We start from the raw sequence: 10,468 nt of genomic DNA on the forward strand, positions 1-10,468 counted from the left end.
GTGTCCTGCCTGGATTATTTTCCTGATGGTTTATGTGTGGCAGGTGTGTGGGAGCATTGTGATGGCTCTGCATTTGAAAACTTCCTTTATTGGAATTGTGACCTGAGCAATCTGCTCCCTTTTTGCCTCCATGTTCAGCCTTATGGAGCTCTGAGATAATTTGCTGGTATAGGGTATAACAGCAGGTTTTAATCTGCTTGAAGTTTATGGGCTCCTAAATGTCTTTTCTTCCTGGAAATTAGACTGCGTGGCAGCAACTCTGTGAGTGCTGAAGTATTGGGTTTTCTTATTCCCTGATGGCAGACCTTTGAAGGAGGGGGATATTGCTTGGAGGTGGCTGGAAAAGCCTGTGCCAACTCTTTGCAAATGAGCAGAGGCTGAAGTCTGGATAATCCAGGCCAAACAAAGTCAGCTGATCAGGGCAAGCCCCACTAAATAGCAGCCTTTTAGCTGCTCATAACACATCTGTGCAGTCATCTCCAAAAGCATTGTAATTTCTGTGGGGATGATTATAGATGTAGGAATGAAACAAGCTGGAGATGGAGCAGGGGTCTTTAAAGTGGTGGGGGAAAATTCCAGCAGTGCTCCCAATTCCATGTATATTTTTTCTCCAGCTTCAATATAATAGAGCTGGAAAAAAATCATAGGTGCTTCTCTGGCTGATCAAGGAAGGAAGAGGAAAAACTGCTTGTTGCAGGAAGAAGAGATGAGACTGGTCTAGTCCCCTGAGCAGCTCTATAAATACCTAATGTACCTCAATGTGGCCCCAGCTCCCACATCTGTCCTGCTTCCCTGGGGGAAATCCCAGAGTTAACGATAGCTCCAAGCACAACTGTGCAAACAGCCCATTATACTCAGCTCTGTGCTCACTCCTGCATTCAGAAATGCATTTTTAATATTCTCTTTGCTTAATTCAAAACTTGCTTAGTCCTTGAGTGCAGCAGCAGATACTGGAGTGCATATTTTAGTCTGGATGCTAAAGTGATGAGACTGAGGTGGGATTTATGCATAAAATGGAAGCTGGTGAAGGAGCTCTTCTGCAATACCAGGGGTTTTTTTGCAGACTTGGGGTTTGCTCCCCTGTGGTGCATTTGATCTATAGGAGGTGCCTGGTGGATGGCAGACACCATCCAGGGCTTGGTAAATGCCAAATGGACAAATGCCAAATGCCCTAAATCTTGCCTATCCTAGGGATCACATCTTCTGCTTTTCCGTGTGCCCCAGTCTTGCCTGTTCTGCTGCACAAGTCTCCACATTCCATCCGTGTCAGTGCCACCCATGCCCCAGGGCCATCGGTGTCGCACTGGAGCATGTGGCATCCCCGGGCCCCTTCAAGCTCCCTCTGCAGAAGCCAGGTCTAGGTCTGTTTTCATCTGAAATCCTTCACCTCTTTCATTTTTAACAACCGCTACCGCTGCAGCTCGTGGCAGCATCTCGGAGCTGCCTCAGGGCTCCCTCCAGCGACAGCGACAGCGACAGCGACAGCCCGGCGGGGGCGCTGCCAGAGCCGCTGCTGCTCCCGAAACCCGCCGTGCTTCCTGCAGGGGACGGCACCTGCTGTGCCACCCGCGACTTCAGAGCCCCCAGCAAAACCCACTGAGGGCTGCTGTAAGCGCTGCTTCTGAAGGTGGCGATGCTGTAAGACCAAAGGCTGCAGGGTCTGGACATGGTGGGATGGGGTTTTTGGGGCCAGCAGCACTGTGGGGTAGGCTGGGGCTGTGCTCCAATGAGCTGGCATGCCTGGCCCTCAGTGCTGAGCTTGGAGCCGTCGGTAGAAGCAGATTGACCCGGGATTCTCACAGAGCATCATTACATCAAGATGAAGCTCTGCATTAGGCACCAACATCTCGAGCCAGCTGTGTTTGTGGCCCCAAAAAGTGAGGATAGGCTCAGCCTGCTGCACAGAGCTCCCTCTGAGCAGTAACAACAGCCACCGAGAGACATGACAGCAGAGCCTCAAGCTCTTTTTCATTCTTCAGCGGAAACCAAATAGTTCTTTGGCTAAAAGGGAAGGTGTTTGTGTGTACACAGTGCTGCACCAGCTTGGAAGGGCAGGCTGCCTGCATCCGTGGCACTAAGGTCCTGGAATGAGTAAGCCAGAGGCATCCCCTGAGCCCTCCACCACCAGTGTAGCACCACAGCAGGTGTACAAAACCAAAAAAAGGCAAATTGGCAAATCCCCACTGTGACCATAAACCTGCCATGCAGCCAAGGAACAGCAAACTGAAAGCAAGAGAAAAGTTCCCCACCCATCAACACTCTCCAGGCACCCCCAGCCCAGCACTCAGCCTCACCAGCACTAGCAAGGGTCACACTTTCAAAGTCACTCCCTGGCTCCCAATGCCTCAGGGCGCCTGGCAGACGCAGGGGTGCCAGGAGCCTCCCGGTCCTCCCAGTCGCTTCAGCTCTTCTGCTGGAGCTCAGCAGCACTGAGCACAAATTGAGTTTCTTGCGGACGTGCCTGGCAGAGCTTTGCACCGGCGCCTTTAGCAGGGACACCTCCCAAGCAGAGCGTTCTGGGGCAGCTCCTTGAGGGTGCTCATGGACTCCCAGGGGTTCAGATCCCACTAAGAGGGTGGGAAGGGGAAATCCTGGCTCAAGCATACCAAGCAGGTGGCTGTGTCTCTGGGACACTGCAGGGGTTGAGGCTCTCAATACAAGTTTCAGCATCTTAGGTGACCATTTTGAGCAAGTTTTTATCACGTTAGAAAAAGAAGCAGGTGGCATAGACCTGACAGCTCTTCAGGGTGTGGACCCCAGCAGAGTTTAACAAAATATTTGGGGCTATCAGGACCCCCACTGGCTGTTGAGGAGCACAGGCAGTGCAGGTGGCTCAGTGTGTGGCTGCAGTGGAGCTGCAGGCTGTGCTCGGCGTGCGTGGAGAGTCACTGCCCGGGGGGCCCTCTGGAGCTGCTGCTGTGAAGGGGCTTTGCTCCCAACAGCGACAGTCTGGGGCAGTGCCAGTGGGATGCCCAGAGTGGCATTAGACCCATCAGAAAGGAAAGTTTCCTTAATAGTTTGTCGATCCAGGTGGGACCCACAGGCTACCACCTCTGGAGTCTTCCTTCTCCCAAATGGTGCTACCAGGTGAGTTCACCTGCATCTTTGGAGCAGGGAGGAGCCTGAGCGTGGCTGTTCAAGTTCCCTGAGCTCATTCAATATAAATGCTAAGAGTGGACCTGGGCCCCTCTGCTGGGGGCATCATTTTGTTCAGATTTGGTGACGCTCCTGCGGGGATTAGAGCCCCACGAGAGGCACACACAGAAGGCGGTAAAGTACATTCTTTTTAGCGTGTAAAAAGGTGGTTCAAGTCCCTCTTAGTGCTTGAAAAGGCGGGACAAGAAGCACGGACAAGAAGCGGCTGTGCAGAACAATTCCCCGCCGTGCCGGGAGCGGTGCCCGCGGGAGTGTCCGCAGCGGCTCCGGGCTCCGGGCTCCGGGCTCCGGCGGGACCGCTCCGCCCGGCCCCGGCCCTGCGGGGACCGTGCGCGCTCCGTGCTGGGCTGAGCCGGGCTCGGAGGAAAAAGGCTGAGGGAGAGCGGTCGGAACGTTTTAAAAGACGCAGTGGGAGCCTATTAAAAGTCGTGTGCTAGAAACAGTATTTAGGTTTGGTGATTCCTTCAAGAGATTTTAATCTAAGAGTTGATTAAAAATAAATAAATAAATGTGGTCTTCTGGAAAGCTTTTGTACCAGCTCCCAGGAGAGCCGTGTCTCTGCGGCACAAACATCTGCGGAGGGAGCTGCTCCCTCGGGGTCACCGAGCCTCCTCAAAAAGGGAGATTCGGGTAGATCCGTATCCAGAGGCACCCCAGCTGTAAATGTGTGCTGCTTGTGGCAGTTTTCCCGGAAAACTTATATTTTTTTGTGAATTCATATTTAGTTGTAACTATTTGAATGGATTGTTGGGGTGTAAACTAGAAACACCATGGAACACGTTCTCCAGGTGTGTGTCAGCTCACACACCACTTTATTTTTGTATGTATATGAGATTCCCTGTGGACATGCATTTGCTTATAATGTTGCTATTTTTTTATATTTCTAAAAGAACATTTATAAAAGCACATTTCTCTCCATGTACATTTATATTAGGTGAAGGGATGATAAACATACAAGTAATATTTGAAGATTTCCCTCAGAACAAGGAGAATTGTTGTAGCTGTTCTTGAGGATCTGCTGTGTTTGTTCATGAAGGGAGGGCATCACTTGTGGCTGGGACTAGTGGCATGTGCAAAGCAGCAGAAAACCTTCTTACACTAATATTATTTCTATTTACTTCGGAAAACTTTCATTTTATTCCATCACAATGGGCAAAAAGTCCTGCCTGAGCAGGAAACTGGTTCCATTGCCTAATGCTTTGTATTTCTCCCTCAGAGAAAACGAAAAGATTTTTGCTACTGAAAAAAAATTATATATACATATATGTGTGTGTGTGTGTGTGTGCACATGGGCAGAAAGAAATGGCCACTAGAGTAGTAACATGGGAAGTGGGACCCCACCAGAGACTGGTCACACGTTCCTCAGTTCATCGGGTCCAGTTGCAGTGGGAGCACCAGCCTGTCATAAATCAGCAGCAGCAACATTAGAGAAAAGCCACCCCCTCACCCTGGGACTTCCTGCAACAGTCCATGTCCCAGATGAGGTGGAGCTACTGTTGGAACAGCATCCAGCCCCAGCTCTATCACACAACAAATCCTCCTAACAGCAGATACTCTTAAAAAGATGCAACACCTTGAATCCAGTGAGCCGAATGCCTCTACCTGACAATAGAGAAGCACATCTCCAGTCTGAGCAAGGGATGGAGATTTCCATTAACTGATGTTCCCTCACATAACCAAGATCTAGTTCTGGGCTCATCTTGCTACCTGCAAGGGCAGTGATGGTCTGGGTGGACCACCCGTGGGGATGCCAGGGACAGGTAAGAGAAGCTGAACCACTCCTAGCAAGGAGGAGCACACAGGGAGCAGCTTTGGCTCATGATGCACATCTGGGAAGAGGGAACTGGGTTAACAGCTACACGTTTGATACTTGCTATGCTTTTGGTGTTTGTCATGCAGCAGGAATGTTATGAAAAGAGCAGGGATTTTTCACATCAGCAGAATATCCAATGGAAAAGAAAAATGCAGTTTGCTAGAAGCTGTACAGTTCCCTGCAGAAACTGCTGGAGTACCTCGTCCAGTCCACACGAGAGGCATTACAGGGGTTGGCACAGGCAATGCCCCAGCTAATGCAGCTGTGAAGGCACAACCAGGCAGCCTCTGGGATGATGTGGAACTGTGACTGTATCTAACGATTGTTGAGAGTGAAAGGCCCAATTTGATAGAATTTCAAGCTGTCAATGAGAAGGATGGCTCAACAGAAGGAAAGATATGGGAAAAGTGGCAGGCACTCAAAATGATGATGGAATATAGTCAGCTGGAGGAAAACTGGTCTGCCAAAGAAATGTTTAGTAAATGTGGTCAGATGGTTTCAGGTAAAGCCCATGGAGGGACAAAAAGTGCAGGCAGCTCCAGGAATTCAGGCTGCTGCAAAACAAGCTACTAATAGCTGCACAGCTTGCCCAAAGCTCTCATGTAACAGACCAAGCTCAGAGGTAGGAGGGTTACCATGGGCCTGCTTCCCTTTCCAGTGGCTGCACAGACACCGGACACTTCACCTCCAGCTGCAGACAGCAGTTTGCTGGTGATGGTAGATCAGCTGCCAGGCTGGGCAGGAGCCTTTCCAACATGAAGGGCTGACATGGGAGGAGTAGTAAATGCCTGGCTAAAGGAAGTTATACCTGATGCTCAGGGCTCCAGAGCTTATTGAAACAAACAGAGGTGCTCATTTTACAGCAAATATAATCCATCAGCTGCACAAGTCTTTAGGGAGAGAGAGGAAATTACATATACCACATTACTCACAGTCTTCAGGAGAAGTAGAGAGAATTAATAAAACATTAAAAGAAAATATAGTGAAAATATGCATGTATGCTAATCTGAAATGTCCAGAAGCCTTAAATTTGGCTCTGTGGGATACTCAGAATATTCTGTGATAAGCCATAGGGCTGACACAAACAGAAATTCTATTTGGAAGGCACTTAGCTATGCCAGGATCTTATATCCCAGCTATGGCCAGCTTATTGGATGGAGATTGACCCAGTGTGTCAGATACATTCACAAAGGGTTCAAAGAACAAAGTATGCTCAGTGTTATCAACTCAACCCTCTGAAATACATGTACATGATATACAGCCTGGAGATAGAATTTTAAATACGGTATTCTGTAGAAAATCCAAATTAGGGCCTAGATAGGAGGGGTCATGTGCTGTTTTACTGTGTTTCTATTTTGTGGTTAAAGTTATAGGTAAGAAAAATTGGATACACTCTTCTCACATCAAACAACCAGTAGATGACCTGTTCAATTATTTTCACTAGTGGTGACCAGTGATCAGTGTTGGGCCCAGTCCTGTCCAGCATATTTATTGATGATCTGGAGGGGATTGAGCCTGAGTAAATTCATGGATGATATCAAGATGGGTGGGAGTGTTGATCTGCTGGAGGGTAGGAAGACCTTGCAGAGGGATCTGCACAGGCTGGATTTATGGGCCAAGACCAACAGCATGAGGCACAAAAAGACCAATTCCCAGGCCCTACGCTTTGGCCACAATAATCCCCAGCAGCGATGCAGGTTTGGGGTAGAGTGGCTGGAAAGCTCCCAGCACAGAAGGGCCTGGGGGTGCTGGTCAACAGCAGCTGAACAGGAGCTCAGGAGTGTTCAGGCCAAGAAGGTCAACAGCACTTGGCCTGTACCAGACAAGGTGTGACCAGCAGGACCAGGGAGGTGATTCTTCTCCTGAACTTAGCGTTGGTGAGGCAGCACTTTGAGTTCTGTGTGCAGTTCTGGGCCACTCAGTTCAGGAAGGACATTTGCTGCTGAGTGAGTCCAGAGAAGAGCAATGAAGCTGGTGAAGGATCTGGAGCAAGTGTCTGATAAGAAGCAGCTGAGGGGGCTGGGGGAGCTCAGCCTGGAGAAAAGGAGGCTCAGAGGGGACCTTCTTGCTCTTCACAACTTCCTGACAAGAGGGTGGAACCAGGAGGGAGTTGGGCTTTTCTACCTGGCAGCCAGCAACAAGACAAGAGGACAGTCTCAAGCTGCACTAGGAGAAGTTTATGTTGGATGTTAGGAAGAATTTCTTCACAGAAAAGATTATTAGACACTGGAATGGGCTGTCTAGGGAGGTGTTGGAGTCACTGCTCCTGAAAGTGTTTAAGAGAAGATTGGATGTGGTGCTAAGTGCTCTGGTCTAGTGGACAAGATGCTCGATCATAGGTTGGAATTGGTCTCAGAGGTCTTTTTTAACCTTAATGATTCTGTGATCAACAGGTTGATAAATAACTGACTTTTGAGAATCCTTTGTGATTTCGTGAAGTGTTTGTGCACAGGAGTCTATGTTGTACTTCACCCTGTTGGCCTTAATTCTGTTATGTTTTTTACTTGTGATTATATTGTATATAAGGGCAGTACTCAAACGTCTTGAAAGTTTTTTCTTTTTCTTTTCAATATATTAGCAGGTGTGCTCCACTAAAACAAAGGGAGGGCTGTTGTGGAATGCTCCAGTGCCCAGCTCAGGGCAGGTTGTGCTCAGAGTGGGGAGAATGGCCAGAGTCCCCAGCAAGGGGCTGGGACCTGGCACTGACCCTTTGCTGACCAAGGGCTTGTGGCCCACATGAGGGCTCTGGGACGCTGCAGGAGCCAGGCTAATCATCAGCATCAGGATGGGCACAGCCCAGGGGGCTTTGTGTGGGGTCCCTCCTCAGGGGCACCATTCGAGCTGTTCTGTGTCACTGCACCACAGAGGAACTGGAGTCTGGCACTGTGCTGTGGGAAGCCTGAGGCTGAGCTGGTGAGAGGAGCCAGTCTGACTGGGGGACTGTGGGGTGTGTGGGGACTCACACGGGGCCTGTGGGGTCACTGGGGCCACTGCTGCAAAGGGGCTGTGATCCCAGCACTGCCAATCTGGGGTGGTGCCAGAGCAGGATCTGAACTGTCTGACAGGGGAGTTTCCTTACCAGTTTGCTGACTCAGGTGGGACCTCAGGCCACTGCTCTGGAAGCTTTATGGCCTGTGGACAATTTGAGGACATGTGGAAGGTTCTGCAATTGCATTACCCCATCAGTGACACACATGACACTGATTCTCAGTGCAAAATATACCACAAGCTGGGGGGACTCCTGGATGTGAAGAACGTGGGGACTATGGGCTCATGCTTAATCCTACACAGCCCCAAAATAGCATCCCTCTTCTAACACCAAGTCATCATCTCCACTCCCTGCAGCCCATGTTAAAATCCTATCCCAGGGAATTTTGGAGCTCAATGGCACTCACAATGGTACCACCATTATGTATTGCTGTTTAGAACTTATAGCAAGAACTCCCAGGCATTAGAAGAAGAAAAGAAGAAAGTGATTTCCATCCAAACTGATAAAAAATAACTTTGGTCGTTTTTCAGGCCTTCCTGCCTAAGTGTTCAGTTCAGAACTAAAAAAGTTACTTGCAATAATGAAAATAAGATGTTTTACTTCTACTGTGCAGAGCAAATCAGGGAAGTAAAGGCCTCCTCTGCAGACCAGCAAGGAGCCACTCTCCTCTCCCTCCTGTCACATAGCCACTCACTGGTTGCAGCATTATCAGCTCTGAGAAACTCAGCATAGGATAATGGCCCTTCCTAGGAGATTCTGCATCCAACATGTTCCAGCTTTGTTCCTCCTGATGCTATTTAAGTGTTGATCATTCGATGCTTAGCACGCCTGGGTGTGCTCTAGCCATCACCCACCAAGGCATTTATTTCCCTGGGGTCCTGCAGAAACAGGAACAGCGTCAACAGAAGAAAGTGGTAACACCTTCTTGTAGGTCCTGGTGTTAAAACTCCCTTTGGCATCGGAAGGATTAAAAGTCTGATGCTCCATGCTGCATGTGAGCACCAAAACCCCTAAGGAAAGATTCCCTCCCCACTCCTTTAGCAATTGCTGCCTGTCACAGAGGAACAACTGGCCCAAACCACTGCTAGGCTGGAGCTGCGTCTTTCCTAGACCGCAGGTTCTGTGAAATTTTGGCTTTCCTTCCCTGCTGCTACAATTGCCTGATATGCAACAGGGATACCTAGATACCTTGGCAGTGGGATTGCAGTGTGCTTGCAGCATGTTTGTTCTCACCCATTCTCAGAGCCTGGGTCATTGACAGCCTGGATGTCATCCAGCCAAGCTGTCAGAGGCTGCTGCCTCTTTGGCTGCCCCCACTAATTTATTAGCACTTATTTTTGGAAATGGACCCCTTGGATACCATGGTCCTGCCTGTCCAAGGTGTTCACATGTCTGGGGGAAGCTGAGAGCAGCTCAGAGCCACAGAGCCTGGAGGGCCTGAATCTGTCCCCACCCTGACATCACTCCCACTTCAAGCATCACCCAAGGCCAGCAAAAATAAGTCCAAAGCCAGAGTTTTCCCCTTACCATTGTCTCAGTCTTGCTGCTGCTCCCTCTATGATATTGCAGACGCACTAATCCTTTAGCTGGATAAACACTCCTCCAGGGAAGTAGGGCAGACCTGTCGTGAGGAGCACAGCACAGAGAGAAATGTGTGATGAGCAGAGCCACTTTCCTGCACATCAGTGACGGGGGGAGGGAGTCGGCAGTTCCCCTGCCAGGGTTTGTCCAACAACAACCAAAGGTGTCAGTCCAGTGATGGGACACAAGTGTGCATATGTTTTACGGGGTCACGAGGAGGGGGCCACCTGGGCAGCAGGGACACCCTCGGGCTCCCGAGTGGCCCCGTGCTGCAGCCTGGACAGCGCTCCCAGGATGAGCTGCTGCCGTCGGGAAGGTGAAGGATGTCCCACCTGGAGCCCGCACAGCCGAGGCGAAGGGCTTCCCGCCGCCGCTGCCCGAGCGGCCTCTGGCTTTGGTCACTACTCCGCTCAGGAAACTGCCTAGAGCCGTGCCAGGAAAAAAAAGGGGAAATGTTTTCCTTGAGCAATTGTGTCCCCGTGAGGGCACGTATTTGCCAGAACAGCCTTTTCAGCCGGTGTTTAGCAGGAAGGTGGGGCCGGGAGCGCGGAGCGGGGCAGGGAGCAGCCCGAGGGGGAAGCAAAGGCGCTGGGGCGGGGGCTCTGGGCGGCAGCCGCGCGTCCTGGGGCGCTGCTGAAGGCCTCCCCCGCCGGGCTGCCCGGCTCCGGTGCTGCGCTGACCCCCGGGCCGGGCCGGTTCTCCCCCCCGCCCAGAGCTCACACCACGCCCCAGCGATCGGGGGTCACTCTCAGACGGGGCGAAACCTCTCTCCCGGCGATCCCGCTCAAACCGGGAGGGTGCCCATCCCCGTGAGAGCCACCCCCTTTCCCCGGGGTACCCCCCACCCCGAACGGACACCCCCGCTCAGCGCCCCGAAGCCCTGGCCCCGGAGCCCCGCCCCGGAGCTAGTAACCTTCTGACAATATTTT

The sequence above is a fragment of the Onychostruthus taczanowskii genome, unplaced genomic scaffold, assembly GCF_017590055.1.
Source record: "Onychostruthus taczanowskii isolate IOZ18803 unplaced genomic scaffold, ASM1759005v1 scaffold110, whole genome shotgun sequence".
NCBI classification, from domain to species: domain Eukaryota; kingdom Metazoa; phylum Chordata; class Aves; order Passeriformes; family Passeridae; genus Onychostruthus; species Onychostruthus taczanowskii.